Genomic DNA, 26673 nt, shown 5'->3' with positions numbered 1-26673 from the left:
TACTCACACTTTTTTTCTTGTAGATTCTATAACACTACTGACATTTATTTTTAACATATATAGCTCACAATCCCAAGAAAAGAATAACAATTTTCTTACCATCAAATAATGTACACATGTTTAACACCATTTTTTTAGACCAAATAATCGTCCTAACCAATAATGAAGATGTTAACATAAATACTTTATATCTATATTGAATAGATAAACCCTAGAATCATTCATGTCAGATTGTCAAGAATATATACATACCGGATTTCATTAAAAGATTGATGATGACTCTAAAGTGGTGGCTATTGTCTTCCTCAACCAAAGCTCCAAATGCCCTAAGTGGGATCTCTCTCTAGATGCGATTCAAAAAAGACTGAGTGCTTATTGCTTTGGTATATTGGGGACCATAGCCTAAGATCTCTTTATATACTAGTTCAATTAGGGTTCCCATTAAACCCTAATTAACTAGGAATAGGCTTCTACCCATTAAGTCCATACTCAATTAGAAATCTAGGGCCTTGATTAATTAGATCACATAATAGGGCCCAATCTAATCAAATAATAAATTATTAATCTACTTACATAACCCATACTTTAATTAAACATATTATTATTTAAATATGTCTAACAATCTCCCACTTGGGTCATGTTTGTGTACCTGATATAATTAAATCATATAAACCTTAAGCGCGCATGAACAGATTATTTCAATAATAGAATTCCCCTTTAGTTCAATCTGATCCATCTCCTGTATTAGCACGGAATCAAGGCGACTTTCATCACTACCCTTGTAACTAAACCTTCCTTGATCACCAATTCCAATACATTCAATGATATAGATCAAGTATGGATGGATAGCATGGAAACTACATGCAAAGTGATCTAGATCATGCCTGTTCCCAACTAGTCCAAATTCCTTGATAAGATCATTCTAAAAAACTTTATGCTAAACTGCATGCATGATAAACAAGTTCAGATAATAAAACATAAACCATCAGCTTTATTCTATATAGAAAATAAACAAAATAAGGTCAAAGAACATCCTCAATAACAAACTCCCACTAAACCATGGAATCAGAAAAGTGACTTATACCCATGTGAGCAACATGCTCTTGAAAAACTTTAGATGGTAAACCTTTAGTCAATGGATCTGCCACCATAGAGTTTGTTCCTATGTGTTCTATTGAAATTTGACCATTCTGAACTCTTTCTTTAACAACCAGAAACTTCACGTCTACATGCTTCGACTTCGTATTGCTTCTATTGTTGTTGGAATACATCACTGCCGACTTATTGTCATAAAATAATTTTAGTGGTCTTTCTATGTCAACCATTATCCGCGGTCTAGTGACAAAATTTTGCAACCATATTCCATGATTGGATGCCTCATAACATGCTATAAATTCCGCAGCCATGGTAGAAGAATCCATAAGTGTTTGTTTAACACTTTTCCAGGATACAACTCCTCCAGCCAACATGAAGATATAGCTTGAAGTAGATTGCAAAGTGTCTTGACATCCAACATAATCAGAATCAGAATACCTAATGATCTCCAAAACTTTTGATCTTCGATAAGTGAGCATATAATCTTTTGTTATCTATAAATACCTCATAATCGGTTTGTCTGCTTTCCAATGATCCCTCCCTGGGTTACTCAAATATCTGCCTAACACTCTAACTATGAACGCAATATCTGGACGCGTACATACTTGAGCATACATTAGACTTCCAATGGCTGATGCATAGGGAACCTTTTGCATCTCCTTAGTCTTCAGTGTGGTCTTGTGGCATTGACCTGAATGAAATTTATCACCTTTAGCGATCGGAGTATCTCTCGACGCATAATCTTTCATGTCAAATCTACTTAAGATCTTTTCAATGTAGTTCTTTTGTGATAATCTCAAAATACCTTGAGAACGATCTCGTAGTATTTCAATTCCCAATACAAAAGAAGCATCACCAAGATCCTTCATCTCAAAATTTCTTTTGAGAAATCTCTTAATGTCATGCAATAAACCTACATCATTACTATCTATGAGTATGTCATCGACATATAACACCAGAAAGATTGATTTACTCCCACTGAACTTGTGATATACACAATCTTCCACAATGTTCATCTAAAAACCAAATGAGGTTATCACTTCATGTTGTGATACCATTGACAAGAGGCTTGCTTGAGACTGTAGATAGATTTCTTTAATTTGCACACCATAGACTTTGAATTATCAGATAGAAAATTTTCTAGTTGCACCATATAAATCGTCTGATCAATGTTCCCATTGAGAAACACAGTTTTTACATCCATCTCGTATAGCTCTAAATCAAAGTGAGCTACCAGTGCCATGATTACCCTAAAAGAGTCTTTCGATGAAATTAGAGAGAAAGTCTCTTTGTAATCAATGCCTTCCTTTTGAGTAAAACCCTTTACAACAAGACGAACCTTATAATCTTTCAATATTGCCATGTGAATCCCTTTTGGTTTTAAATATCCATTTACAACCTATGGGTTTCACTCCTGATGGTAGTTTGACAAGTTCCCAAACGTCATTGTGTTTCATGGATTTTATTTCCTCTTCCATAGCACTTATCTACTTTTGAGAGTTAGAACTTTGTAAAGCTTGTTGGAAGTTGATTGGATCATCTTCTATTACGCCCACATCATCTTGATGTTCTTGAAGAAACACAATATAATCATCTGGAATTGCACTTCTTCTCTCTCTAGTAGATCTTCTTAATGGCACTTCTTGAGGTTTTTGAGTTTGAACTTCAAGTTTAACAACGGGGACTTCAATGTTGTATTGTTCTATAATTGGTTCAATAATGAAGTCAGGAATTGGAGCCTGAACATCATTTATAATCACATGAGGAAAAGAAACCAATTCCTCTTCAAAGACAACTTTCCTTATGTTATTTCTCCCTAAACTCAACATCCTCAAGGAATATAGCATTTCCCGTCTCAAACAATGATCTAGAAGTGGGATCATAAAACTTGAAACCCTGAGAGTGCTCAGAATACCCAACAAAATAGCAGCTAATAGTTCTTGAGTCCAATGTTCTTTCATTAGGCCTATAAGGCCTAGCCTCAGCTGGACAACCCATATATGAAGATCCCTAATACTAGGCTTCTTTCCTGTCCACAACTCATAAGGGGTTTTGGCTACTGCTTTACTAGGTACCCTATTAAGAATATATGTTGCAGTCTTTAGTACCTCACCCCAGAGGGATTCTGGTAGAGAAGAATGACTAATCATATTTCTTACCATATCCTTAAGTGTTTTATTTCGCCTTTCCGCTACACCATTCATGTTGGGTTGCCCGGCATAGTGTATTGTGGGACGATTCCACATTCCTTTAGGTATTTGGCAAAGGGCCCTGGACGTTGTTCACTTGATCCATCAAATCTACCGTAATATTCACCACCACGATCAGATTTGATAGCCTTAATTTTCTTTCCAAGTTGAAGTTCAACTTCAGCTTTGACAGACTTGAAAATGTCCAAAGATTGAGACTTCTCATGAATTAAATATAGGTACCCATATCTTGAATAGTCGTCTATGAACGTAACAAAATATTGTTATCCATTCCAAGAAGTCATAGGGAATGGACCACAAATGTCTGTATGTATTAGTTCTAAGATGTTTGAGCATTTATTGGCACCTAATTTTCTTATGTTCGTCTGTTTTCTTTTAATACATTCCACAAACGTTGAAGTTATTTAAATGAAGGGAATCAAGAATTCCATCTGACACAAGTCTCTAAATTCTCTGTTTAGAGATGTGACCTAAACACTTGTGCCATAACATAGCGAAATTCTCATTTAATTTACGTTATGTACCACATGAATTAGATAACAGGATCTTGTTAAATGAAGCAAAAGAATCAAGCATATATAGATTATCAATTTAAAACGGATACCAATAAGCTTAGAATCTTGAAAAAGACTAGCTTTATTATTTCCAAAAGAATAAGAAAAACTAAATTTGTCCAAACTGAAAATAGAAACTAAATTCTGTCTAAATGACGGTACAACAAAAGTGTCATTCAGATCCAAATAACAACAAGTTTTTAAAAGTAATCTAAAATTTCTAATAGCTTCAACGGGAATTTCTTTGCCATCGCCCACATAAATGAATCTTTCAGCATCACTTGGCGGCCGACTCCATAGGCAACCCTGCATTGATATACTTATGTGAGTAGTAGCATCATAATCTACTCATCAAGTATCTGTAGGTACAAAAGCTAAATTAACTTCAGAACAAACAAAAGTAAGAAGTTTACCCTTCTTTACATGTCACTTGGCATACTTAGGACAATCTTTTTTGAAGTGATCTTTCCTTTTACAGAAAAAATAAGGAATTTCAGTAGTTTGTTTCTTGTTTTTATTTTGCTGAGATGTCCCTTCTGCAGCATTCACAAATTTTCTTTTCTTCTTATCACGAGATTCTGTTGCTAAATGAGCACTTTCTGTCCTTTCTCTCTTAATCCTATCTTCTTCTTGCACACATTGTGAGATAAGCTCATTAATACTCCATTTATTCTTCTGAGTATTTTAGCTAATCTTAAATTGAGTGAATTGTGCAGAAAGAGAGATAAGTACCAGATACACGAGTAAATTTTCATTTATCTCGATATCAAGTGTCTTTAATTTACTTGTGAGATTGGACATTTCCATAATGTACTCCCTTATGTTTCCATTGTCCTTATACCTCATAAAAGTTAAAGAAGTCAAAAGACTACTTGCTTCCCCTTTCTCATTTTTAGCAAAATATTTCTCAATTTCAGCAAGGAACTTATTGGCATTTTCACTTTCTGTGATAGAGTCCCGAAAAGACTCCGGAATGGAGTGTCTATGATCATCAGACACATGCGATTTGACTGTTTCCACTTCTCTATATTAGCCGTATTTGGATGTTCCTAGAAGTATCTCTAGGCTTTCCTTCCAAATCTTGAAGTTCGATCCATTCAACTTAGGGATTGAACTCAGATTTCTAGATATTTGAGTAAGACCAATTGAAACAATAAACAACAAAACATGTACTCACAATTAAAATATAACAAAATAATTTCACATATGTGGTGGGTCCCTTTAACAAGATACCTAACACAACATTGATGTAAAACCTTTGGGCAAAAACACCAACTGTAAATTGTACTCTCAATGTAGTAATCAAAGTACTAACAATTAACTCTGTCAAAAAATAGCCTTTCTTTAGACCGACTATTTTTCACATGAGCAATCCTACATACTCATTACCACATGCATACCCACAATTTGGCTAAATAATTATCTTCCTTTGAACCGATAATTATCCGTATAAATTCATGAATATGCACATCTTATATTTTAGAATTAAATTAATCTAGATAACAAAGGCTACTTTGGTAACATAATATTTTGACCAACTCAATCTAAAATATAAGACACAATAATATAATATATTATTGTACAAAAAATAAAAGAGGAAGAACACCAAATAGTCTTTACCAATATTCACTTAATAATTGCATACACATAATATAATTAAAACAACAAAAATATATGAATATCGCTAAATATCATCAATCAAATTTAAATTTAAATTTACCACATTATCAATCATATTTAAATTTAAATCCATAACATGATTAATCAAATTTAAACTTAAATTTACAATGTGATTGATCATATTTAAATCTAACTTCATAATTTGGTTGATTTAATTCCTAATTTATCAACTAACAAGATCATGAACCACCGATAAGATCAAATAAGCAATATAAGCTAAATTTCAATTGGCAATTGACTTATTTGATTCTTCAATCGACGTCTAGTTTCTTAGCTTGCCGACGATCAGCATTGAAGCCTTGCTTCCGCCACCAATGAAAGAAACTTGCCACCATGGAAAAGAAAATTGGCAATTTCCGGCGATACAACAATATGCACAATCTATGCATATTATTATTATTATTTTAAATTCTTTTAATCACAATCTGTGTTCATGCTTACTATTAATCACAACAGGTTGCTAAAAGAACAAAAAAAAAGGACAAAATCTAAACAATTGGTAACATGATTTAATTTATGGGCTTCGCTTTTAGGCGGTGTTCATGCCACAACAAAAAAAAAAATCTTTAACTTCTTTAACCAAAACAAAAATTGAATCACAATACCAATGAAAAACGAATAAACCAATAATCCAACATGAAATTCATGCTCTGATACCACTTGTTAGCATAAATACTTTATATCTATATTGAATAGATAAACCCTAGAATCATTCATGTCAAATTGTCAAGAATATATACATACCGAATTTCATTGAAAGATTGATGATGACTCTAAAGTGGCGGCTATTGTCTTCCTCAACCAAAGCTTTAGATGCCCTAGGTGGGATCTCTCTCTAGATGGGATTCAAGAAAGATTGAGTGCTTATTGCTTTGGTATATTGGGGATCATAGCCTAAGGTCTCTTTATATACTAGTTCAATTAGGGTTCCTATTAAACCCTAATTAAATAGGAATAGGCTTCTACCCATTAAGTTCATACTCAATTAGGAATCTAGGGCCTTGATTAATTAGATCACATAATAGGGCCCAATCTAGTCAAATAATAAATTATTAATCTACATACATAGCCCATACTTTAATTAAACATATTATTATTTAAATATATCTAATAGAAGAATCCAATTATGAGGACATCAAACGTATATATGGTGGATGACGATGGAGTCACTAGACGAATGGTGACAATGACAAACATGTTAAATAACCATCAAATGAATATGAAATGAACAACATGAGAGATATATGTAATTTTCAACTCTAACAATGGAGAGATTTTTACGGTGGTAAGAGACTTGAGTAAAATAAAGTATATCGCCATTAAGATTAAACTTTTAAAGATAAATTATAATTTACAATATACGGTTGAATTTAGTTGTGAGTTTCCTTTTTATTTTAAATTTAATTTAGTTGCAATTCAATTTAACATGATTATAATTGTGTTTAAATGGTTTAATTAAATTTGAATAGATGAAGATGATTACATGATAGAGTTTACTTGATTGGTTTGATTTGATTTGATTTATTTGTAAATTTTTCATTTGAAGAGATTCTACTGAGAATCCCTTTTAAATAGTGTTAAACTCTAATCTCTTATCTTTAACATAATATATCATGTTAAAAATGAGCCATCTTTGGAAAAAAAAAATCGGACTATTTTGTTCTTTATGGATTTTTAAATTTACTATTCAAGGTCGATATAGGGAAAAATTTAAACCAAATAATGTAGAAGAAAACTAAAACCAATGAGTCTTGTCCCATTCTCTCTCTAAACATGTATATAAACAACAAGATGGTGACTTTTTATTTGATAACCTTTTAAAGAAAGGAGGAGATATTGAGCCACGTTGGGCATAACAATAATGTAGTTTGAATATTTATCACCTTCCTCCCATTTGTTTTCAAAGCTTCTCTAACTTGGTCCAACCAAACCTTCTCTCTCATAATGACTGGAAATCAATTTATTTACATAGGCATCAATGTAGGCTGTGTGCAATATATGCAATCCAACAGTGTTACTAGATGATATCTATGTCACATTGAAGAGTAGTGAGATGATTCAAGTGAGTTACGACAATACCAAAAGTGTCATGACTTAAATAATCAGATGTGATTTTAATTGACGTAGTGTATTTTTTTTTAAAAAAATTGTCAATTTGATAAATATGACAGAAATTATGTATCGAGTGCTCAAGTTAAGATGAAGTTACAGAACTAATATGAATCCAAATTTTTATTGAATCCACACCATTTCTTTGTTATCATTTTCGCAATGGAATCCTCTCTTTACTTGTATAAATTTTTAGTTCAAGTTTTGTGGAGTTTAAAACATGACAATATAAAACTTTGAGTGTATTTTCAATTTAATTCCATTACTTAACAAATTTTCAGATTTAGGTAATGCATACATTTTTCAATTTTGATTTAGAACAACTCAATAAAAACAAGGGTAAAAATAAATGATAAACTGACATCATGCAAATAAAACTAAAAACACAAACATTAGGACAAATATAATCAATAAAAAAAACATTTAAGAAAAGAAAATGATATTATAGGAAAATATAATGCTTTTGGAACATGAATTTATAAAATCAATCCCAAGTGATTTTGGAAAATAACATTATTGAATAATATTTCAGAAAAGAATTTAATATTTTGAATACACACATGCATTGGTCGTGGTAAATTATAAATGGTGAGCCATTGATGAAGGTGTTCATTGATGGAGATGGAGCTTTAGTTGTTTGGTTTAGTAGTTGGCTGTAAATAAAAGTAGGTGTTTGTGGTTGGTTATAAAATGAAAGGAAAAAAAGGACAATTGCAATAATATAAGATGAAAACTTTTTATGTTATCTTATTGTTATATAAGGTGAACTTAGTGCATTTTCAAGGCTCCTTTTATTCATTTATCCATAAATAGAGACGCTAAACATTTATTCTTAAGTATTATGTTGTACAAGTCTTCAACTTAATGCATTTTAAATTGTTTTACTAATTGATATTATTTCATATTTATTTTGGTTTTTTGACTCCATATTGTAGGGTGTATCTCGAAAGATATGAAAGATCTCCCTCCAAGCCGTATATCATTTAAAGAAAATTCGTACACAAAAATAAAAGGTAAAAAAAAGCCTATTTCATATTATTTTCTAATAATTTTAATATATAAAATAAGGATGTGTTAAAATAAATTTTCATACATAAACAATGATTTGACGTTAAACTTCAAAATGTAAAATAAATTTAATAATATATATATAACTGAGATTATAATTATAGAAGTTTAGAACTAAAATTGATATTTTCAGAGTTTTGAATAAATTATTCATTAATTTAACTGAGATTTTGAACTTGGTAAAATTACTGTGTGTGTATGTATGTATGTATATACATCTATTTTCAATTTGTGTACGTACGTACGTACGTATGTATGTCTATATATATATCTTTTCAGTTTGTGTCTATTTGATCCTTAAGATTTTAATTTTTTGTAGACTATACGAAATCAAAGTTTAGGCTTCGAATTAATTTTTTCTCTTTAATTTGTACAATTTTATTAGACACAATAAGGTTTCTTTTAAATAAAATTAAAATACATCGGGTTATGGAGATTTGATAACATATTTTGTGATTGTTAACACATTAATATATGAGTTGAGTTATACTCGTTTTGTCTATATATGATCTATTAATAGGTTAAATTACAGATTTGTTCTCTAAGATTAGAAGAAAAATTATAATTTTATTTCTAATTTTAAAAAATAAAATTTAGCCAAATGTATAGTTTATCCCCAATGATTTATATGCTAAGACATAGGATAACATAACTAAATGTATAATTTAATTTATAAAAAAAATTATTAATATAAAGATGTCGATAATGAGTGGTTACGTGAAAAGTCAATGATCAGAAAATGATGCATGTATTTGACCGAGGAGATTCTTTGAGAGAATCCAAATATGTGTGCGTACATGGCACTTTCTCTAGACACACATTAGGACTGTTAAAATAATTATGTAATTTCATGTTTTGATTTAATGTACTTGGGTTGTTTGTTTGGATTTAGTGTCTATTTTAAGATATTACATGTGCGTATTTATCCTTGTTTTTTCTTATTAATGATATGACATACAGAATAGAGTAAACGTTTCACATGGTATCAGTGTCAAAAATAAATTAGGATTAGCCTCTGCTGTAGTTGAACTATTGCCATCTTTCCATTTGTGCAAGCCAGATCCAGTGACAATTTGCCTATCCCACTTCTGCAAGCCCCGGATCCAACGATGCTTGGAGTATCCGACTCGTGTGAGCCACAAATCCACCCCGATGAGCACCTTGGCATCCTGCCCCAACTTGATCCACATACGATCTGTCGCCTTAGTCGTTCGACTTCAACCACAAATCACGACTTCATTCACAGATTACAGCTTCAACCGTCCGACGTTTAATCTTTCCGTGTTCGACCTCCCAGCCATGGATCGTAGCTTCAACTGTTTAACCTCCTCTACTGTTCAGCTGCACGTCAGTACTTATCTATTCAACCTTTGATTTTCTTCCCCAACTGCTCATGCACTTATAGCCCGTTCATCCTGCTGTTCAACCGTTCAGATGCATACTGGTTCAGATCACAGCATCATCCTGTTGTTCATGCCTCTTCAGATTTCACTAACCTTGAATTGATAGCCGCTGGCCTTAAGGGTTACAAAATAGTGGTTCATGAACTCACCAGATATGCACAATAATGATTTCTAAAGGTTACAAAATAGTGTATCTCAATTTCCCTTTCTAGTTTTTTTCGTAAGGGAAAAAATTGACGTATTTCGTCCTATTAGCATTATGTTTGATGGCACCAACTATATCACTTGGTCTTATCAAATGAAGAGTTTTTTATTGGTTGTAAGCTATGGCAGATTGTTATCAGAGATATCATCAAACCTATCAAAGGTGCTACTGAAGAAGATAGTAAGTTTGTTGAAAGATTAGAGGATTGAGATAGCAAAAATCACCAAATAATCACTTGGTTGGGTAACACTTCCTTCCGTACTATAGATACCCAATTTGATGGCTTCAATCCTGCTAAAGAACTTTGGGATTTTCTATGTAAATGGTTCCAAACCATTGGTTTAGCTCACTACTAACAGTTACACTACTCTGTTCAGTACCAATGAGGAGGTCGGGAAATCTATGAATGAATACCTTGCTATTCTCCAACCCATTTGGACTCAGTTAGATCAAACAAAAATTAGTCCTGATCATCTGCAACTCATCAAGGTTCTTATGGGACTCTGTTCAGAATATGAGTCTGTTTGTGCTGCCTTATTACATCCCAATCCTTTGCCATCTCTCGATGTTGCGATCCAGGAAATTTTTTCTGAGGAGAAAAGGCTTGGCCTAGTCACCTCTCTGTCATCATATGTTTCTCTTGCAACTACTCATCCACATTTTCAAACTGAGTCACCTTTCTGCAAAAATTGTAAACTACACGTTGATAAGTTTACTAATTGCCCCATCATTTAGTGTAGCTATTATCAAAAGTGTGGTCATATTTTGGACAACTGTCCTACCCAACCACCTCGCCCCCTAGTTACACCCATAAGTCAAAAAGCTCTTTTAAATTTGGTTCCCCATCTGTTGTTGTTGCTGCCACCTTTTCTAATGTGACATCTTCAATTCCTCTGAGTCTCCATATCAATGACCTTAAGGATTTACTCAAATATGTGCTCTCTTCCAATTCCCCTACTCTTGTTGTCATACTAGGTACATCTTGACTCCTCGATTCAGCTTGTTACAATCATATGACCTTAAATATAACATTATTGTCTTCCTTCATGCCTGTCAAGTCTCTTCGCACAGCTAGAGATGTCCAAAAAGTTCATGAAGGTGGGGCTCTGCGGGGACCCACCTCAAACGGGGCAGGGAATCCCTGAATACATGGGGAATGGGGGAGGGAGTGAGAAATTTTTTCCCCATTCACAATTCGGGGTCGGGGACGGGAACTATATTCCTCGTCGTCGGCCCCGACCCTGGCCTACCCCATATTATCGCCCCGCCTCGACTTTGTATATAAATTATAATTATAATTATAATTATATATATATATATATATATTAATATTGTAGACTTTATTAAGATAATTAGGGATATTTTAATTGTTTAAGTTCAAGATTATTATTACTATAATTCTTTAGTTGTTGTAACATTTAAGATATGATGTTTTAAATGTTGAATTTTAATTTTTACAAATTATGAGAATTTAGCATTTTAATTATATTTTTTAAATTTCATGTGTATTATTGTTTTTAAATTTCATGTGTATTATTGTTTTAATTAGTAAAATTAATAATATTTCATCTAAATGAAAATTCCATTGAAATTGTTTAAAGAATTTTTTTGTGTCTACTTGTTTTATTATGATGGATGATATTAACTTCTATTATAAGCTTCTTAATAGGCAAGCGGTTGAATGAAAGAAAGAACAAGAGGTAAGAGAAATTAATGAGCTTCATGATCAAGTATCCCAATTAACCTCTTTTGTTAAATTTTTGGCTGAAAGGCAATTTTAGGATGTGGACTTAAAACTTCTTATACCCATTCAGGTATTTATTTAGAAGATTTAGTTAGGGAACTTTCTAATAACTCTTGTGAGTTTCTGTAGGAATCCCTCGATGGCCAACAAGAATTCTCAAGTTACCAGCATGGATGGCTTCTATTCCAAATCTAAAGCTAGAGCTGATTTTCAAAATTTCAAGGACCTTATTGCTCAGATTACTGAATCAATTGGGGGAGGTTTGAAGAGACCTTGTTGCAACCATCTTCTGAGACTACCAAGCTAATCGTGGAGTAGCTGACATCGATCTTTATGTTGAGCAGTTGATTCCTCAAACTGCTGATCAAGGTATGACATTGAATTCTATAATGTGTGATTACTAATGATTATTCTAAGTGTGAGTAGGAGTCAATTGAGTCTCACATGGAGACTCAAGCTCCCATGTTAGTTAAGATGGATCCTGTTTCTCAGCTTGCAAATTCCATGGCCCTATTGGAGAGTCGACCAAAGCTACACTACGTCTATAGTACTGAGGTCGAGTTCGTTGAGGAGTTCTATCCTTTCACGAGTGCTAATAAAGATTCATATCCACTATCATACCATGAACGAGTTAGTGAGGTAAGTACCAGCTTGAGGTTCATCTCAAGGAGCCTCGGGTGATAGAGTTAAAGGCTACCAAGTCTTGTTCACTTCTTCCCTCTAGCACCTCATTAATTTTTGTATATTGCTCATCTTTTTCGTACGAGTCAGAGTTTTTATTTGTTATAGAGTCAGTCCTTGAGTCTTTTGTTTTATTTCTTATTTGTTTTAAATATCTGAAAAACCAAAAAGACTTGTCTAGTTCTCTCAAAAGATGAGAAACCTTATAGCCTTGTCAGGCTATATTGATTCATCCAAAAAAGGACTGGAGAAATATGAGAATATTTTTGTACCTTAATAGGGAACGGGTCATGTTAATCAATCGACATTAAAAATTCACTCTTCCTAGAAAGAGCTAGGTGAACAAATTTACTGTTTTTTTTTATTGTTTTTTCTTAGCTTAGTTTTTGTTTTTGTTTTTCTTATGTAGGTGCCTCTTCTTACCCTTAAAAACAAGAAGAAAGAGAATCAAATTATGAAGTGTAGCCTTCTACCCACCACCCATTGCACGGAAATGTTATTAGAGGGGTCTTTCTATTCTCTTGTACTTTTCATTTCATAAAGCTTAGTTTATAGGTACACTGGGGACAATGTATAATTTTAAGTTGGGGGTGCAGTATATCTTCAATATATTATATTTGCTTGGGGTCTTCGAGCGTTGTGCTCGGACAATACTTGTGTGCTTAATTTATTTCTTGCTCTATTGTTTGGTTGTTGTAATGAATAGTTTATAACGCATTTTTCCTGTGATTAAATTTAGATGAAATAATATTAGGAGAGCATAATCATAATTTTTACCCAAAATTTAAAATTTTTCTTGTCACTCATGAATTTTTAAGTCATTATTCTTGCGTACTTAGAATTGTATTATCGGGTTTTGATTTTTGTTGTCACCCCGAAAAGCCCACTTTTGATTAAGAGTAATCCTACTTGTCTTAGAGCAAAACTAGACAATGTAGATTAAAAAAAGGGCCTAGTGTGCGTGAAGGAAAAAAAAAGTTAAGCTAAAGTAAAAAAAAAAAAAAAAAAAGCAATGCTAGCTAGCAGAAAAAAGTGTGTATGTGTGCATGGATAGAGGTCAAAAGAGCTACCTCCATCATGTTGAGTTAGGGCCCCATGAGAAAATAGTGGATAGGTCCCTACGGTTAAGTGTGAAGGCTAGCCCTCTAGGTAAAAGAAATTTCGTTTACGTTTTGTGTGCTTGAGCATCCTTGTTTCAGTGTTACCCTCTGTTTTGTAAGTTTTGTATGTCTAAAGTTGATAACCGAACCAAAGTAGAGGAAAAAGTGTATTGAGAACCTTATAAAACCTTTCTGGGATGTGCAAGTTTAACTAGCAAGACTGTAGGCTCATTCATTCATGAAAAGATTTAGAAACAATTTTAAAAATGTACTTCATTGATTTATTGTAATTGAATCTCATTCTTGATTGTAATTTTGATCCTAATCGACTGTTAAGACTAGAGAAACAACCTTTGTAACTTGAGCAAGCATGTTTTTGAACGAATGATTATTTTTGGTTGAATGTTTGCTTCAACCTTGCTTGGGACGAGCAAGAATTAAGTTAGGGGTGTTCGATAACTCTAAAAAGAGCTCTATTTCCTAGCTTAATTTTGATTTGTACATGGATCTTTAATATTAATTATCCTATTTTTTAGGTAATTTTATCCCAAAGGTCAAGTAAATCATTTAGATGAAAAACGAGCCAAAAAAGAGCAAAATTGGAGTTTGGACGCATCAATTTGAAAAGATTCACAGAAAATACGGTTTTGCCCTTAACATACAACGCCATAACCCTCTCGCGATGCTACAGTATGATGTTAGAAGGCAATAAGCATAGATACAGGGCATCTTTGTTATCCTTAGCGTCGCAATGCAGCGAAGATTAACGGAAGCTCAAAATCAGTGCACGCCAAATGCAACGTCATAACAGCTTTGCAACGCCACCTCGACGCTCGAGACCTGGATTATTCAGGAGCATTGCAATTCTATCTTCAGTGTTGCAACACTGCACCTATTTCTATATATATCTTCTTCCTTTTAGGGTTAATTTTGAATGCAGATTTTGATGGAAGCCGAGAAGATGCTTAGTTTTCTTCATTTTCCTTTATCTTTTCAACATCAATAGATTAGAGTTTTATTTTCTTTTGTGTTGTAATCGATGGATCGGATCTTCTTCTTGAACATTTCTATGAATTTATGAGGTAATTCCTATCCAATTTCTTTGAGTAAGAGGTTCCATGTTCAATTTCTTGAGATTTCTATAATTAGATTTGATATTCCTCAATTCTATGCTTTCCTTGAATCTTGATTTAATTTAGATTTGCGTTTATATGTTGGATTGACGACCCTATCATAATTGAATATCTTTGCTAGTTAATTTTGAGCTTGTCCGTTTCCTTGTGTTCGTCTATGCTTGAATTTACCCCGGTAGCATAGGATTGAATGTGAATGCTTTGATTTATAGGTTGACTAGAATCTTAGTAATGCATGTTCAACCTAGGTTCAAAGAACAATTTGATTAATTGAATAAGGTTGTCCAATGAATTAGTCAACATAATTGAATTCTCAATATTCATGCATATGAATTTTATTTCTATATGGACGCTATGGAACCCAATAGAATTAAAAGCATATAGCTTAATTGATTTGGTTTTGATTAGTTGTCAGCCTTTTTAGGCACTAGTTAAATCGAATTGATTTAGTAGTTGTGCATGCATATAATGGAATGTTTGTTTAATGAATGAACTCCATGATAGAAATTGCATAGAATCTCCCTCTTATTCTAGAAATTAGATAGACTGCAGTCGTTGATCACATTTACCCTTTGCATGTTAATTTCATGAATGTTATTTTATTCTATCCAAACAATAAATGTCCCTTGTTTTTATTGCTTTCATAGTCAAATTAACTTAGGAGAGATTTAATTCTTGGTCGTTGTGTTGTTCTACTCTGTACTTGCCATTTGTGCTACCTAGTAGTATAAGTACTAGTTCGGTGAAGTATAAATTTTATTTGTTTAATTTTCTAGTAAGCTTTATAATTTAAGTTATGTTGGTATTTCGAATAATGTTTCGAAATTTAGTTAATTTGACTGTTTACTTTGCAAACTTACAAAGCTACATGCTTTATCTTTCCGCTTCAGCTTCATTATATGATAGACCATTTGGTCTGATTCATTATGATGCTTGGGGTCCTGCTCTTGCTCCTGCTCCTATAGTAAATTGTTATCTATATTTTTTTGTTATTTATTAATGGCTACTCTCGTTTTACTTGGATAGATGTTCATAGGAGTTGTTCTTCTTTACCCCGAATCTACATTGAGTTTTCTAAAATAGTTCATATTTAGTTTTCTCGAACCATCAAAATCCTTTGTATAGATAATGCAATGGAGCATAAGAACTCTCACCTCCTCTATGTTCTCGCACAACAGGGCACTCTTGTCCAATGCTCATATCTTTACGTCTTTCAACTAAATGGATGAGTCGAACGAAAACATGCCATATCCTCGATTCTGTTTGTGCTCAACTTCTCTCTACATCATGCCCCAAGAAGTTTTAGGGTGAGGCTACCCTATCGTCTTCCTTTCTCTGCTATTCACAACTTATCTCCCTTTGAACGACTGCAAGGTACTTCTTCCTCTTACTCTCATCTTAAATTTTTCGATGTGCATGTTTTGTTCTACAACATCCTCATGAACATACCAAACTTGAACTATGTGCTTGTCTATGTTCTTTTCTTGGTTATGGAATTGGACATAAAGGGTTTCTAATGGTTACATACTTTTCGTCATGTCACTTTTTGGGAACATCGTATGTTTTATAGTCTTTCTCCATTTCATGCTTCTTAGCTATCCCCTACTCCATTCTTTACTGATCCCTCCACCAATTTATTTCCTATTTGTGCTTCTTTGCCCGATCCCGAGCGTTCCATATCTGCCTATCTTAGAGTTTATTCAATCTTCTTCCACCATTGCACTCTCAAATTTACTGTGTACTCTCGATGCGAAACCTGAACCTATACCCCTTTACCAATCCATCTGGGTAAGAGAAGCTCCTCACCATCTCAAAGACTCACTTTTTTTCCATTTTCATGTCTTTAGTCGAACCTTCATCTTATCATAAGGCTTGTACTAACCCTCTCTGGTAGGAAGCAATAAATGAGGAACTTTAGGCTTTAGAAAAACCTTATACTTGGGATTATGTTGAGTTACCTCTTGACAAGAAACCATTCAAATATAAGTCGATCTATAAAATGAAAACACACACTAATGGTTCCATTGAACGTTATAAGGCCCGGTCTAGTGGCTAAAGGGTATTCTTAAGAGTATCGGGTTGATTTGAGGAATCTTTTGCTCCCGTTGCCCGAACGACATCTATTCGGAGTCTTTTGATCATAGTATCTGCTAAACAATGGTCTCCTTTTAAAATGGATGTTAAAAATGTTGTCCCAATCACACTCTACCTAAAGAGGTATGTGAAGCCCCCACTTGGTACCTCTCCTCCACCTCAAAAAGTATGTCTTCTTTACCGTGATATAGCACTGAAAATGTTCTGGATTCAATTAATTCAGGATTGTCCTAGGATTTTATGAGTTTATTTTGCTATTTTGTAGGTATTGAGCACTCAGGAGGTAGAATCAAGCATTTGGAGTTAAATGGGATTAATTTGAAGCAAATTGGAGGTAAGTTGAGCATTGGCTTCAAAGGAGAAAAAATGACTAAAATGCCCCTATGTCGCTGCGTCGAGACCATATTGCTACGCTAAAAGGCAGAACACACGGATGCAGGGCAGCGTCACGATGTTTGCCCTGTGCTTGCTTTATGCTTGAGGTTTTATTTGCGACTTGAGTGTTGCAACGCTGGCGCTAAAACTATAAAATGTTGTTTATGCCGCCTAGGTCAAGAGTCTCAATTTCTGACAATTCTAGCTATCTCCTACTTCAATTTCTATCCACTTTTCTTCTGTTTCAGTTTGAGAATGTATCAAAACATTACCTTGGCGTTTTCCATGACTATTATGGGTTAAGATACTCGATCTAGCTTGAGTCTTTTAGATTTTTCACCTATTTGATTGTTTATGATGTTTCGAACTAATGTTTCTTTGTAATTTTGAATTCGATTCTTTTTTTAATGTTTATGATTATAAGATATGATGCTTGGGAATTTTATGATTATTACTTTCGATTAATAATTGATGTGTGATATTTAATTTTTTGTTAATCAATTGGAAGCAATAGGTTAGGGTAGCTTGCAAATCATCTAGGTGAGCATTGTTCTAACCAACCTAGGATCAAATCAACAAGTGTTTAATTAAGGCGGTTCCTTTTTGAATGTTCAACATAGCTTTGCCCTAGACCTTAATAAAATTAGGTCAATTTGAATTTTTCATGTTGTTCATCGATTTAAATTTGTCTAATTAGTTCATTAGGTTGAATTACCTCGTTCTTCCAATTAACTCGATTAGGTAAAATTAATTGCATATCTCTAGTAATGAGAATCTTGTGATCGAATATATTAAATACGTGAATCTGTCAAAACCCAAGCTAGGTTTTCTCAAACTAAATTTTTGCATTTTATTTCATTTTATGCAATTTAACTTCTTTTACAACCAAACGACTTACACAAAACCCCCCATTTAGTTACCATTGGACTAAAAACACTTTATTTAAGAATTTGAGCGCTCTCTGTGTTTGACCAAGTCTTGCTACTATCACTAGAATTTTGTTGTGGTGGATAGGAATAAATTATTTGGTCCAGATTTGGGCGACGAAATCCGCTTCGACCATAGTGCATTATATGGACTAAAACAAGCCCCACGCGCTTGGTTTGAATCTTTCAGTTCCACTGTCACCAAACTTGAGTTTACCTCTAGTCTCATGACTCAACACTCTTTACTCGTAAGACTCTTTATGGCATTATTCTTCTTCTTTTATATGTGGATAATATTATTATTACTGGCAATGATCCTCAAACCATATCCGATCTACAATGCTACGTAAGAGAACACTTTGAGATGAAAGATTTGGGACAACTTAGTTATTTTGTTGGCCTTTAGGTCACATCTTTCCCTAATGGATATTACTTATCTCAAGCAAAATATGATTCTGATTTTTTAGCTCATTCTGTCACCACTGACTTTGTCACTTCACCAACACCATTGGATTCAAATGTTCGTCTTTCTTATTTTGATGGTGTTCCTCTTGTGAATTCAACCTTGTATCGAAAACTTGTTGGCTATCTTATCTACCTAACCATGACACGGACAGACATTACCTATGCGGTTCATGTTGTCAGTCAATTTAAGCCAGCTCATCGCATTATTCATTTACCTGTTGTGCTTCGTATTCTACATTATATTAAAGGCACACTAGGGCATGGTCTTTAGTTCTCCTTTCAGTCATCCTTGATTCTTCCTTGGATACCTTAATGTTGATTGGGTAGGAGACCATACTGATAGCCTCTAGAATAAGAAAAAAAGATTTACATCACCTTATAGGGACATGAAGATTTTTCATACGAGTATCAAGAGAGGTTTAAGCGCCTCTGCACTGGCTTCCTCAATCATCAGATCCTAGATCACCTTCTGATTCACTTCTTTTATGAGGGTTTACTGTAGCCGGAGAAAAGTAACATCGATGCAGCTGCAGGTGGAGGACTTGTGAACAAAACTCTCTCTCAAGTCATGGAATTTATTTCCCCAATGGTTGAGAATAACAAGCAGTTCGGGACCGGAGATCGTGTCTCTTAATCGACCACATCTCCACAAGAGGTAAATGACTTTAGAGCTAAAATTGTTGAACTTTCTACTGTTGTGAAACAGGTTTGCTTTGCAAGGTCGCAATCTTAGGAGCCTGTTGCTGAGGTAAATTATGCTAGAAATCAGTAAGGTGGTGGGATGTACAACAATCAATGGGGCAACCAAGGACATTAGGGATAGAGCAGTTCGAGTATGCCTTTGGAGGATATGGTGAAAAGCCTGACAGAGTCTACCATGCAAATTCAGAAAAACTAGAAGAGGTTCCAAAAGACTATTGTTTCTCATATGAGTAGTATAACTTCTCAGATCTCTCAACTGGTCGGCGCAGTCAGTAGGTTGGACACCCAGTATGGGAAGCTTCCTTCGAAACCAGTGCCCAATATGCATAATGTTATTGCCATTTCTGCTGTGAACTATGTCAAGAACCCAGAGACGCCTGTTGACGATCCAGTTGATGTCATAAGTGTAGGAAGTGTTGAGGATGTTGATAACCTGCTTGCTAGCTCACCTGCAAGACGAGGTATAAGATTTGATCCACTTTTAAATTTTGAAGCTTATATCCACTTTTAAATTTTAAATTTTAAGATTTGATTTAATTATTTTATTCTTGATTTCTTACTAATTAATGACAGATTTAGAATGCACTATGCACACTTTTTTTTCTTACAGATACTATAACACTGCTGTCATTTATTTTTAACATATACTCCTCACAATCTCAAGAAAAGAATAACAATTTTCTTACCGTCAAATAATGTACCAAGTTTAACACCATCATTTTAGACCAAATAATCATCCTAATCAATAAAGAAGAATCAAATTATGATGACATTAAACATATATATGGTGGATGACGATTGCATCACTACACAAATGGTGACAATGACAAACATGTTAAATAACCATCCAACGAATATGAGTACAAAAAAAAAAAAAAAAATTAGAACAAATATAATAAAAAAAACATTCAACAAAAGAAAATCATATTGTAGGAAAATATAATGTTTTTGGTACATAAATTTATAAAATCAATCATAAGTGATTTTGGAAAATAACTTTATTGAATAATATTTCAGAAAAGAATTTAATATTTTGAATACACACATGCATTGCTCGTGGTAAATTATAAATGGTGACCCATTGATGAAGGTGTTTATTGATGGAGATGGAGCTTTAGTTGTTTGGTTTAGTAGTTGGCTGTAAATAAAAGTAGGTGTTTGTGGTTGGTTATAAAATGAAAGGAAAAAAAGGACAATTGCAATAATATAAGATGAAAACTTTTTATGTTATGTTATCGTTATATAAGGTGAAACTTAGTGCATTTCCAAGGCTCCTTTTATTCATTTATCCATAAAAAGTGACGTTAAAGATTTATTTTTAAGTATTATGTTGTACAAGTCTTCAACTTAATGCGTTTTAAATTGTTTTACTAATTGATATAATTTCATGTTTATCATTTAAAGAAAATTCGTACACAAAAATAAAAGAACAAAAAACAGCCTATTTCATATTATTTTCTAATAATTTGAATATATAAAATAAGGATGTATTAAAATAAATTTTCATACATAAATAATGATTTGACGTTAAACTTCAAAATGTAAAATAAATATAATAATATATATACATATACATTAGATATAAGGGTATGTGTTGGGAATGCGACCAAAATCCCATATTAGTTAAATAATAGGATAATCATGGATTTATGAGAGAGGATAACTATCACTATTCAAATGAGTATTTTGGGTGAAACCAAAAGCAAAGACAATAACATATCATTATGTAGTTGGAGGGACCTGGTCTCTATCCGTATATGAGGAATTAAAGTTATGGAAAATGATAAGATACGAAGGAGAGAATAACGTGGGAAAATATGGTCTTGCCTTTAGGAAAAAGTAAACCCTAGTCCGAGGTGGAAACACATATGCAACCCACTCTCCATCATTTTAAATGTAACTTCATTATGGACTCTAAATGCTCCTCACCTTTTCCCTTTCCCTTCCCCAGTTGTTTTATCTTTTCTTTTTGCATCATTAATTAATAAAATAAAAATTCTTTCAATTTCAAATTGCCTCCGTCGTGGCTTAAATCTGTAAGGTTCAAAGATTCGATGGCCTTGCCACAGTGTTGGTGATCGGCACCGCCACGCCGCTGCACATCGTTGTACAGTCGGACTATCCTGACTACTACTTTCGTATTACTAATTCCGAACATATGACTTGCTCCAAGGAGAAATTCACCCGAATGTATCTTATTTGTTTTTTAAAATGTAATTTTAATCTCTAAACTTTTTTTTTTTTAAATATCACTAGAAGCTATGATCATGTTTCTTTTCCTTTTTTTGGCATTATAGAAGGAAGGGATTGTCTTCTGTCATTTTAGTTATGGTTATTTTGAATTAGAATGACGTGTTAGTTTTTAGTACATTCTTTACTCTTACTTTATGAAAAATAAAATAAGAGATTTAAAATAACTATTTTTTAAAGTTTAGAGGTTAAACATTATTTTAGAAGTTGAACATTAAATATAATAAAGGGAAATTAGTTCAATTGTTAAAACTGTTGACAATATTTAAAAAATATAGCAAAATTTTAGAACTATCAATGATAGACACTGATAGACTTCTATCAGTGATATTGAATGATACTAATAGAAGTCTATCAATGTCTATAAGCGTCTATCATTGATAGTTCTAAAATTTTTCTATATCTTGTAAATATTTTGATTTATTTTTCTATATTTAAAAACAACCCTATAATAAATTTAGAAGTTTATAGCTAAAATGGCTATTTTCATAGTTTTGAATAAATTCATTAGTTTAACTGAGATTTTGAACTTGGTAAAATTACTGTGTGTATGTACGTACGTACGTATTTATGTATGTATATCTATCTTTTCAGTTTATGTATGTATGTATATATCTTTTTAGTTTGTGTCTATTTGATCCTTAAGATTTTAATTTTTTTTTTTTTAGACTATACAGAATCAAAGTTTAGGCTTTGAATTAACTTTTTTTCTTTAATTTGTACAATTGTATTAGACACAATAAGTTTTTTTTTCTTTTTTATTTTTTTTAGTACATAGGGGTATGGAGATTTGATCACATATTTTTTGATTCTCAACATATTAATATGTTAGTTTAATTATGCACTTTTTGTCTATATATGATCTATTAATACGTTAAATTACAAAGTTGGTCTCGAAGATTAGAAGAAAAATTATAATTTTATTTCTAATTTTAAAAATTAAAATTTTAGCCAAATTTATAATTTGTCCCCAATAATACATATGTTAGGGACACAATACTAAATGTATAAATTAATTTTTTTAAAAAACTTATTAATATATAGATGTTGATGATGACGTTGGAATGTGAAAAGTCGATGATTAGAAAATGATGCATGTATTTGACTGAGGAGATTCTTCGAGAGAATCCAAAAATGTGCGCAGCGTGTCACGGTCATGCTTGTCCAAAACCTGTTGCCCATGGCCGTATGCCCGATCTGACCCATTTTTATCGTGTTTTCATGTTATGTATTGCATTAGTTAAGTTAGTTTGCCTTCCTTATGATTTGGTTGTAAGTAACCGCTCGCCCTTTTGCATATGCGAGGGTGCCAGTTGGCTTTTTTTTAGAATGCACTATATGGGGTTAAGACTAATCATCACTTCCCCATACCAGGAGAGTACGTTATAAGGCCATTGCTGTTGCTCATTGCTTTCTAGCCTACTACAATCTTTCTCTTCTCTACTCATATACTAAAAAACGCTTGCAAAAACTTTTTTCTCCAAACCCGTTTTCCCTAAAATGGGGGTGGAGATTGCGAGAGGCACCCGATGTGCCATCGACGTTCCGTATTTGGATTGGCTGACATATTCGTGAGCGGAAACAAGTACCGCACAATCGCTAAGAAAAGCTTCCAAAAGTGCGATTGTGACAGTTAGTATCAGAGCCAAGTCGACTCATAGAGGGAAAAATCAGTAAACATGTCGGCGACAAAGAACTTGAACAAATCCCATGTGGATAGACTGGTAGAGATGGAAGAGAAAATGCTCTACTTGAAGGAAGTCCCTGATAGTATTCATTTCTTAGAAACTTGCATGCAAGAAGTTGCCGAGAAAGCCGACAGAATTGATGCAGTAGTTGACTGCATAGACGGGTTACCCATCAGAGAATTGATGATAAGGGTGGAGACCCTAGAGACATAAGCTGCACGATCTTACAATTTTGAACGTGGGGATAGCTCAACGGGCTCTGTTGCCCACATAGAGGAGCGTGTGAAAGAGTTGGATGGCTCTCAGAAAGTAAAAATTCAGATGGTAACTGATCTGTCATAAGATTTTTGATCGGCCCTTGACATCTTAGAGCCAAGATTGCGGATGTGAGTGCGAGGGTGAACCTCATGATCTGAGTTGTAGGAAACCAAGCCCCATCTGAGAGAGCAATGCAAGTGAGCAGGATAAAAATCTTGAAACCAAAACCCTTCTGTGGGGTGCGGGAAGCGAAGGCTTTAGAGAACTTTATCTTCGACCTTGAGCAGTACTTTAAGGTGACAAACATCGTGACAGTGGAGTCGAAAGTCACACTACCGACCATGTATCTAGCTGAGGATGCAAAGCTGTGGTGGAGATCACGATTTGTGGATATACAAGAAAGGTGTTGTACAATAGATACCTGGGATAAGTTGAAACAAGAACTTCGTTCGTAGTTCTTTCCTGAGAATGTCGAGATTGTGGCCCGACGAAAACTCCGAGAGTTGAAACAAACGGGCAACATCAGGGATTATGTGAAGTAATTTTCGAGACTCATGTTAGACATACATGACATGTCCGAGAAAGAAAAAGTCTGTTGTTTTGTCGAAGGGCTGAAACCATGGGCAAAGTCGAAACTGTATGTACTATATGAACAGAGAGTAAGAGATTTCCTCTATGCCTATGTGGCATCGAAAGGATTATATGACCTTAGCATAGACTCTCAAGGCGCGAGGAAACAACCGACTTCCTCAAATGGTGGGAATAGAAACAGTCGTTCTAGCCCTCCTAGAGCTAGGGTACGAGACAAGAACACTAGGGGAGACCATAAGTTCTCCCAATCGAGATCAGGGAACAATTGGTGAGGGCTACCACAACAGTATAACAACTACAATCACCGACTATCTTGTTTCATATGTAGAGGACCACATACAGCGGGCGAGTATCCAAATCGAACTACTTTTAATGGCTTCCAGGCCACGTTGGCTCAAGCTCAGAAGACAAGGCTGAAAAAGGCGAACCTAAAATTGAGCTGGGAGTTGAGAGTGAAAACCCCAGAATGGAGGCATTGAAATTCTTATATGCGCTCCAAAAGAAGATGGGAGAGACGAAGGAGCCGTTGGAAAGAGGACTCAAGTATGTGAATGCTTGGGTCAACTAGAGATCAGCTAAGAGCACCATGATCGACTCTGAGGCGACTCAAAACTTTATGATTGAAATAGAAGCCCATCGTCTGAACTTAACCTGGGAAAGAGATGCTGGAAAGATGAAAGTCGTGAACTCTACGGCTTTGCCTATTACGGGCTAGCGAAGAGAACGCCAGTGAAGTTAGGGGACTGGAAAGGCCTTGCTGACTTCATAATTGTTAAGATGGATGATTTTGACTTAGTGTTGGGGATGGAATTCCTACTCGAACACAAAGTTATACCGATGCGCCTTGCCGAGTGCTTAGTGATTGCTGGATCTACACCCACCATGTTTCAAGCCAGTATCAAACAACCAAACAGGGTAAGAATGATCTCAGCTCTCCAACTGAAAAGAGACTTTGCCCACGATGAACCCACGTTCATGGTCATTTCGATCGAATCAGTCGAGACTGTAGAAGAGGAAGTCCCTTGAGACATCCTATATATCTTGGAAGAGTATCGTGATGTCATGCTCGATAGTTTGCCCAAGCCTTTGCCTCTTCGAATGGGGATCGACCATGAAATCGAGCTGCTACTAAGGGCGAAGTCGCCCGCCAAGAATTCAGATCGTATGGCCCCACTAGAGTTGGCCGAACTTCAAAAGCAGTTAGACGAGCTATTGGATGTAGGGTTTATTAGACCAACAAAAGTCCTCTATGGGGCCTCAATGATGTTTCAAAATAAAAAGAGTGGAAGCCTTCGGCTATGCATCGACTATCGAGCTTTGAACAAGCTCACAGTTCGTAATAAGTACCCCTTCCCATCATTATGAACTTATTTGATCGGCTTCACGGCGCTAGATATTTCTCAAAACTGAACGTACAGTCGGGGTACTATTAGGTTCGAATTGCTGAAGGAGATGAACCAAAGGCCACCTGTGTTACGAGGTATGGAGCCTTTGAATTTCATGTGATGCCCTTTGGCCTCACCAATGCTCCAATAACTTTCTGTACTCTGATGAATCAGGTGTTTCACGAATACCTTAACAAATTTTTCATAGTACATTTAGACGATATCGTGGTCTATAGTGCCTCGATGGAAGACCACCAGTACCATCTCCAACTAGTCTTAAAAAAACTAAGGAAAAACCAGCTATACGTAAAGAGAGAGAAGTTCTCCTTTGCTCAAGAGCACATAAATTTGCTTGGCCATGTGATTAAATGTGATCGGATAGGCATGGAAGAGGGTAAGGTGTCTGCTATCAGAGATTGGAAGGTGTCAACATCTGTGACAAAATTACGATCCTTCCTCGGATTAGCCATCTACTATAGGCAGTTCGTAGAAGGATTCTCCAGAAGAGTAGGACCATTGACCGAGATTTTGAAGAAAGATAACCATTGGAGTTGGACTTCTGAATGTTAAACCGCCTTTGAGGGCTTGAAAAATGTGATGATTGAAGGACCGGTCCTCAAAATTGTTTATGTGTTGAAACCTTTTAACATTGAAACTGATGCTCCTGACTTTGTGTTGGGTGGTGTTCTCCTTCAAGACGGACACCCCATCCCATATGTGACTAGGAAATTGAATAATGTAGAACAGAGGTATGTTGCATCCGAGAAAGAGATGTTGGCGATAGTTCATTGCTTGAGGGCCTGGAGATAGTATCTCTTAGGGACCAAATTTGTAGTCAAGACAGACAACAGCTCCATTTGCCACTTTTTAATTCAGCCAAAGTTATTGTCAAAGTAGGCACGATGGCAGGAGTGTTTAGCAGAGTTTGATTTTCGATCTGAGCATAGATTGGGGAAA

At 34.4% G+C, this 26673-nt stretch overlaps 1 pseudogene; it reads left to right on the top strand.

Moving 5' to 3' along the window:
• The first annotated feature begins 21573 nt into the window (after positions 1-21573).
• The window catches only part of LOC120077343 (chalcone synthase 3 pseudogene), a 35395-nt pseudogene continuing 30295 nt past the window's right edge, over positions 21574-26673 (top strand).

Source organism: Benincasa hispida, chromosome 1 (assembly GCF_027475165.1).
Source record: "Benincasa hispida cultivar pf3 chromosome 1, pf3_genome.v1.1, whole genome shotgun sequence".
NCBI lineage: Eukaryota > Viridiplantae > Streptophyta > Magnoliopsida > Cucurbitales > Cucurbitaceae > Benincasa > Benincasa hispida.
Note: the sequence above shows the minus strand (reverse complement) of the source record. Positions and strands in the feature narration are given on the sequence as shown.